Here is a 7,261-nt window from a genome sequence, read left to right on the forward strand (position 1 = left end):
CGTGGACGGCAGGATTCGAACCTGCGCGGGCAGAGCCCACATGATTTCTAGTCATGCCCGATAACCACTCCGGCACGTCCACATTTTGATGATAGCGAAACATCATGATATAAGTTATCTAAATTCCTTTTGGACTAATTTGGTCAAAACTAATAAGTTTGTAATTATAATTCACTGAACCTACATTTGGCATCCTCAATTTACAATTCAAATTCTTCCATCTAAAAGTTATTGGGTGATTTAGATTATAAATATCAGAACTTGAGTGTGTATTTTCTTTCAGTACACTTAACACACTTTTGGAGTCATTTGATAGGCTGTATAAGAATAATGTTGAATATAATGTATAAATATAAAGATTTTTGACTAAAGTTTATATCAATTATGTTTATATTAGTTATATTGAAATTATTTCTTATGTAGTATTTGATTTAATTAATTAAAAATAACATGTATTGCATAATTTCTAAGAAAAACCATATTTATTTATGAAAAATATCCTTAATAAATATGGTGGAAAGAATATAAAATATTTTGAGGGAAAATTCTGACTTTAATCATATTAATAAATGCATTAATTAAAAGAGCTCACACACAATTGGGTTAGGCAGGCTTGGGGAGGTGATCTGAATCGCTATCGATACGATGCGGGGTTGATTTGCTGACCGTAACGAACTTGACTCTGCCCCAAAAAGGGCGGGAAGACCTTTGACCTGGGCTGGGGAGGGATTGGGGTCGCTTTTCTGTCCAATAATAGTCGTTCATTACTGACTTCTACATCCCTTAAGAAACTATAAATAGTAGGATAATTTTACTATATTATACTTTGAATATAAGAAATATAATGTTTTGAAAAATGTAATAGAAAAATAACCATAATTAATTATAAGAATAAATTAGGAACTCAGTGTAAAATAATTTATTAATCCTATAAAGTGATTAAATATTATAAGATATCTCAAAATAATATAATCAACCACAGTTTAACGGTGGAAGTATAATAATTATTAATGTAAGAAAAACCAAGATATAATCTTATTAATAGAATCGTCTACCTTTCAACAATGTCAGCAAAGCTACAGCTAATTAAGCTAACAACCCTTCATCTTAGAATATATTATTTATTATTTATTTATTTATTTATGACAGAACGACAAAGAGATACAATTTACAAAGCACGGTACCACCAAAGTTTTGTTGAGTTGTAACAATAATTGTATTCAAGTTAAAAAAAAATAAAATGTTGAATCCTAAGTTCAATAATAAAATCAACATTCAAATATTAATTTAACTTAAATTTCAACTTCATTAAAAACTTGTCTTTTTCCAATATTCGAGATTCAATTTTTATTCAAATGCTCCATTTAAGAATCGAACAATCTACATTAAATTGAATATTCAATTCAAAGTTCTATAACCAATGTAACTAAGTTAAAACAATATTTAACTCATATTCAATTCAAAGTTCTACAATTAATAAAACAAATTACTTTCTAGAAGATTCAATTTCAATTCAACAATAATTTAAAAAGATTCAATTTGACTATCATTCCTCCATAATTTGGTCATATTTCTTAACTTTTTCCATTCATAAGCAATACTTATAAGTGCAATTGTTGTTCATAGTCAATAATAATTAATGCACAAGCTCTAAAACATGCTTCATATTTACAGAGAGGCAAATAACTATGAAATATATTTTTCTAGTTGCTCGAAGAGAACATATTGATTAGGGTCCTTCGAGATGACTCAGTTGATTTGGAGGGTAGTTATCGACACGGATGATCCGGGATCATCCCCCCTCAATGCCTTCTGAGTCGAGCATGTTGCATAGGGCTTGCTTAGTACGGTTTGCATCCTTGTATGGTTTGGAGGCTATCACACAGTGGGGGGTTACCAATGCGCACAAAGTGCTCACCACAGAGTGCTCAGCGGCCCGAGGGGTTTACCCAGTGAGCACAAAATGCTCACCACAGAGTGCTCACCCAAAGGGCGAGGTTGTGGCAGAGGTTATTGCGATTGCGAGTTATCTCGGGATTCCAAAAAAAAACATATTAATTAGGAACTTAACAATCAAATTAACAAAATATTTGAGTAAAATCATATGTAGATAAGTTTATGGTAAGAATTAAATAAAAATCTCAAAATCTTGGAACCAAGAATACAAGAAAAATTAAACCTAAGTAATTCAATATATAGTTTTGGAAACAAGAATATAATACTATAATCGAACAATAATTAAAACTTTATAATAGACGATAATACAATATAATACAAGTAAGAAGAAAAATAATTTTAATACGTATAATGGAATTGAAATAATAAAAAAAGTAGAAAGAAATGCTTTTGGGGTTGGGCGGCAGATTGATAGATGGATGAAGGAGATGATATGCTCAAACTATACCTCTCAATGAAGAATAAAACAGTTGATATTCACTTATGAAATCCAACAAGGTTGGGATAGAATTCCACAGAAAAATATGACGAGAATATTACCAGGACAAATAATCTTTAATTTCAAAATACTTGTAGAAAGTAAATTATGAAAGATTTGGTTGTTTTATTGCTTAGTAACTGAAAAGTTCGTTGTTATTAATAAGAATATGAAACTAAGGTTGTGGATTTCCAGTTTAAATCGTAACATTAAGTTAATTGTTTTTATGAAATTGTAGTTTTGTAATATTTTTAGTAAAACGGTCAACCTTCTTAAAGTACAACTAGAGTCCTTCCGATCCATCTAGAAGATATCACCTTAAGAGTTTGTTTTGAAAAGTCACCAGATAATTAGAATTGTTGTAATTACTAAGGTAATTAAATAGTAATTATCAGTCTAATGATTACATAACCTAGTAATTACACTAACCTATTTGTTTGCTACAGTGTAATTACATGTATTGTTTGGATGCATAATTGCAATCCTAAGATTATATCAAATTTTAAAAATAAAAGTTAATTATTTAAAATTTAGATGAGACAAATAAAAAACTTTACAACTGTTATTAAATTAAATATTTAAGATATATATTGTCGTTGAAAATATATAAATTAATAAACGTATGTTCTTAAGTAATAATCTAATATTATGAAAAATTAATTGATTTATATTTTGAAATTAGTATATTTCAATTAGATTATCATAAAAATTAAGCACAACATTTCTATGAGCATCATTAAATGCATGTTTGACAAAAAAGATTAACATTATAAATGAAATGTCATAAATTATTAAAATATTTGACAAAAAGATAATCTATCAAGTCTAAAAATAATAAATGACTTGCAATGTAAAGTCTCAAGTGAATACTACTAAAACAAATGAAACTAAAAAATATAACATAAGTTCTAAATTCAAAACAAAAAATTATCATATACTCTTATGTCAAATTTCAACATAACATACATAAAGATGATATAGAAGAGTAGGAAAACATAAGTTTATAATCTTACTCAACAATGAATTCTACTTTAATTTAAAAATTAGAGTATTAGCAAAATTATGCTAAGAAAATAAATAAACATGGCATAAAAACAGGTAATACAAAAAGTTTCATAGAATCACATGAAGTAAAGGTTGAGAACGAGAAATAGATTAAATATGAGTAATATCCAATAAAAATGAACTTTTAGAAATTTTTTGAATGATAATATTTTTTTAAAAAAAAATAATAGAAATAGAAAATAATTTTTTTAAAAAAGAATAAATTAAATAATAATTAATTTTGAATTACACCATGCAATTACCAATAATTCACAGTCAATCCTTGGGAATCGAAAAATATAATCATCCCCTGTCAAATACACACAATTACATGTTGATCAACCAATTACATGGTCAACTAAATAGGTCAGACAATGTAATTATACCAAATTCAATTATCAGGAAAACTTTCCAAATAATCTCTAAGTTTAATACCACGGAAGTTGGAAAGTTGATTTTAAAAGAAAGTTACAGAGAACTTTGTTGGTGCATGTTTGTTCGAGACCAAGTATAGATCGTACTCAGTTCTATGACCCATAAATGACTGTCATAGATGAGATCTTGAAAATATGGAATATGACAAGTCTTGGGCGGAGTTTTATGCACCAAAAGGATAGTTCATGGACTCTTTTGCGGATTGTGTATAGTGTTTGTGAATGGAGTTCCAAACGTGGGAATATTTTGTACCTTGGATGGCACAACTACCTTGCGTCGGTCATACAATGGATTACGACTCGTGGTTTAGTGTTGTAGTTATTGTCAAAAACTTGAGACTTTCTATAAGTTGGCGCTCGACTGACCAATACGGTCTGTAGAAGGAAATACAGACCATACTTGGCCATCAATAGTTCCAAGCCTAAGGTCCAGTCATAAAGTTAAGGCATAATGCACGAGGGATGTTTTACGACTTGAATAAAGGGTACCAACTCGTGGAATTGGTTCGTAATTTTGATTTAGAAACTTGGTTTTGCAGTAGTTGGATCTACGACCCACCAGTACGGCCTGTGATTTTTTATACATCCTTAGATGAGTTCTAATAGTTATTTTTCAGGGTTAACTGGATCTTTTCCTCTCCTCTTAATTCCTAAACTACGTCGTTTTAGACTATTTCTAATCCATATAACTGTTTTTACACATCAAACCCCTCCATTCTCTCCTGAATCCTAGGATCTCAAGTCTTCTTTTCCAAGAATCTCAAGATGAATTACAATTTTTGAAGCTCCTCATCTCCTCTTTCAATTCCAAAGTTAAGGTTCATCAAAGTATATGGGAAATTCATCAATGGATTCCTCTCCATTCATTGAGTTTCAAAGAAACCTCAAATTCTCTTTATGAATTCTCACCCAAATTCTAGTGTTTCGTGATTTATGTATCGATTCAATTGGAATTGAATTTATTTTTCATAATGGATTTCACAATGCATGATTTGACGTAATTACATGTTTTTTTCATGATTTTTTTACATGACCTCATGCTATATATATACTTTATGATCATGAACTAAGCTTGAAGATATGCATGCATTATGAATTGAGGAATTTATTAATCAAGGATGCTTTTAGATAAAATATCAAATATGTTTTATGAAATTGAATGCTTCTGATTGAAGTAATTCTTATTATGAAAAGATGATCATGATTTAGATGCTTAAGTAGGTGTCTCTTATCAGTACGATATGAAATCATAGTTTTAACGAGTTATTCTTGAAATATGAAGTTATGATTGATTTGGTATTATCAGATTCTTACCATTTCAAGAAGTATGAATATGATATAATTATACATGTTTCCTTTAGATTTACTTAGCACTGAGTGGACTTTGCGATAGAGGTTCACCTGCTAGTAGAGACAAGCTTTTCTGGTACCAATCTTCTTGTCTCATATCTACGTGCCCCGTAAGATTTAGTCTTAATTGACTCTACCTAGTGAATCCACTTAAAATTATTGATATGATCCTTACTTTGGCAAGTAGAAAACTTTCTTTTCGATGTGAAAGCAACACACCGAACTCCATGTTATAATTCACATAGTTTATGTCGATTAACAATATCTCCTACAACAGTTTAATTACAATTTCCTTTTATAATTTAAGCTTATGTATGATTTTCAAAATATTGCATGAACCTTGTATCCGAGCACGACTAGTATCAGATTGATCAGTTATGTTCAGAGCCGATGAGTCCTCATGGATGGGGGACCTTACCTTTCCACCACATGTCTTTATTGTTTTATGTTATTTCAGTTTTAGATTTGTTTTGTGACTGGGGTTTGTCCTAGTCACACCTATTAGTAGAGGCTTATGTCAGACTTAATATTTTTCGCGTATGAAGTCTTTTGTACTCTGATTTTATATCATATTGTGATGAAACTTTTTGAGACTAACATTCCGATTTTATGATTCATTTTTTTATGTTGTTTTCATAGTGTCATGCTTATGTCAAATGACTTGTTTAGAGCTTTTCACGATGGGGGTAGTCTTAGGTCATGAAACTAAGTCCTTGCAATACGAGGGTGTTACCTTAACAATTGTTAACCTAAGTCTCAACTATATTATCATCATAAGTTCTTAAATCGTTAGATGAATTAGTAGTCCCCGTTTTCATACTTAGTTCTTCTTCCTCATCTTAACTTCTTTTCTGCGCAAGTAAATAATGCATGCATGTTCTAATATAGGCCTTCGTTATATTACATACAAAATAAAAGAACTAACCACAGCCCTAAATTACCGTGCAGAATTTCTATCTATGCAACTATCACTTTGTCAGAGTCCGGAGCCTAAAGGATAAAAAAAGTTTATAAAAATTTCAAAAGGGTACATTAAAATAATTTCTAACCAAAAGGGTAAAATCGCTATTGACATAGCGATTTATTTTAACGCTGCTAACAGATGAAAATCGCTATCCCTGCAACGTTTTTGCAATTTTTTTTAATAAAAAAGTTCAAAATCGCTGCTATGGCAGCATTTTGATTTTTAATAAAAATTCTTTTTTTTTAATTGGAAATCGCTGCCTTGGCAGCAATTTTCCTTAATTTCTTTTTTTCTTAAATTGGTAGAATTTTCTTTTTTGAGGAATCGCTGCCTTGGCAGGGATTTTAGTGGATTATAAATTATTTTTATAAGACATCGCTGCCAAGGCAGCGATTTTAGAGTATTTTTTATTATTATTATTTTTTGAATATTTTAACATCTTTGAAATTGTAAATCACTGCCTTGGTAGCGGTTTTTGTGATTTTTTTTAAATAAATTTTTATCAATACTTTTTAATTTTTATTTTTATTTTATAAATATTCCAGTCAATTATTATTTTAAATCATATTATACTTTTTATATTCTAGCCAATTTATAAAATAAAGTACAAATTTAAAAAGTATTGACAAAATTAAAAAAAAAAGAATAAAAAGTTCACAATACTGCCAAGGTAGCGACTTATTTATTTTTAAAAAATGCAACTCAATATAATAACTGTCTTGGCAGCAATTTTCAAAAAAAAAAAATTCTAACCTTTTTCTTTTGAAAAAAGAAATTAAGCAGCGATTTCCAATTAAAAAAAAATTATTTTATTAAAAATGTTGTCATAGCAGCGATTTTAATTTTTTTAAAAAATAAATTTGCAAAAACTGCTGCAGGGGTAGCGATTTTTTTTTTTAAAAAAAGATTGATATGTTAACAGACGTTAGAATAAATCACTACATCAATAGCAATTTACCTTTTTAATTTTTTAATATACACTTTTAAAATTTTTATCAACTTTTTTTTCTCCTTTAGGCTCGAGACTCCACTTTG

At 29.2% G+C, this 7,261-nt stretch overlaps 1 non-coding gene across 1 annotated transcript; it reads right to left on the minus strand.

Moving 5' to 3' along the window:
- TRNAS-AGA lies at positions 1 to 82 on the minus strand. Its single transcript has one exon. It is a non-coding gene; the product is annotated as a tRNA-Ser (tRNA).
- Between the last annotated feature and the right edge of the window lie 7,179 nt (positions 83 to 7,261).

This window comes from Solanum pennellii, chromosome 6, assembly GCF_001406875.1.
Source record: "Solanum pennellii chromosome 6, SPENNV200".
NCBI classification, from domain to species: Eukaryota; Viridiplantae; Streptophyta; class Magnoliopsida; order Solanales; family Solanaceae; genus Solanum; species Solanum pennellii.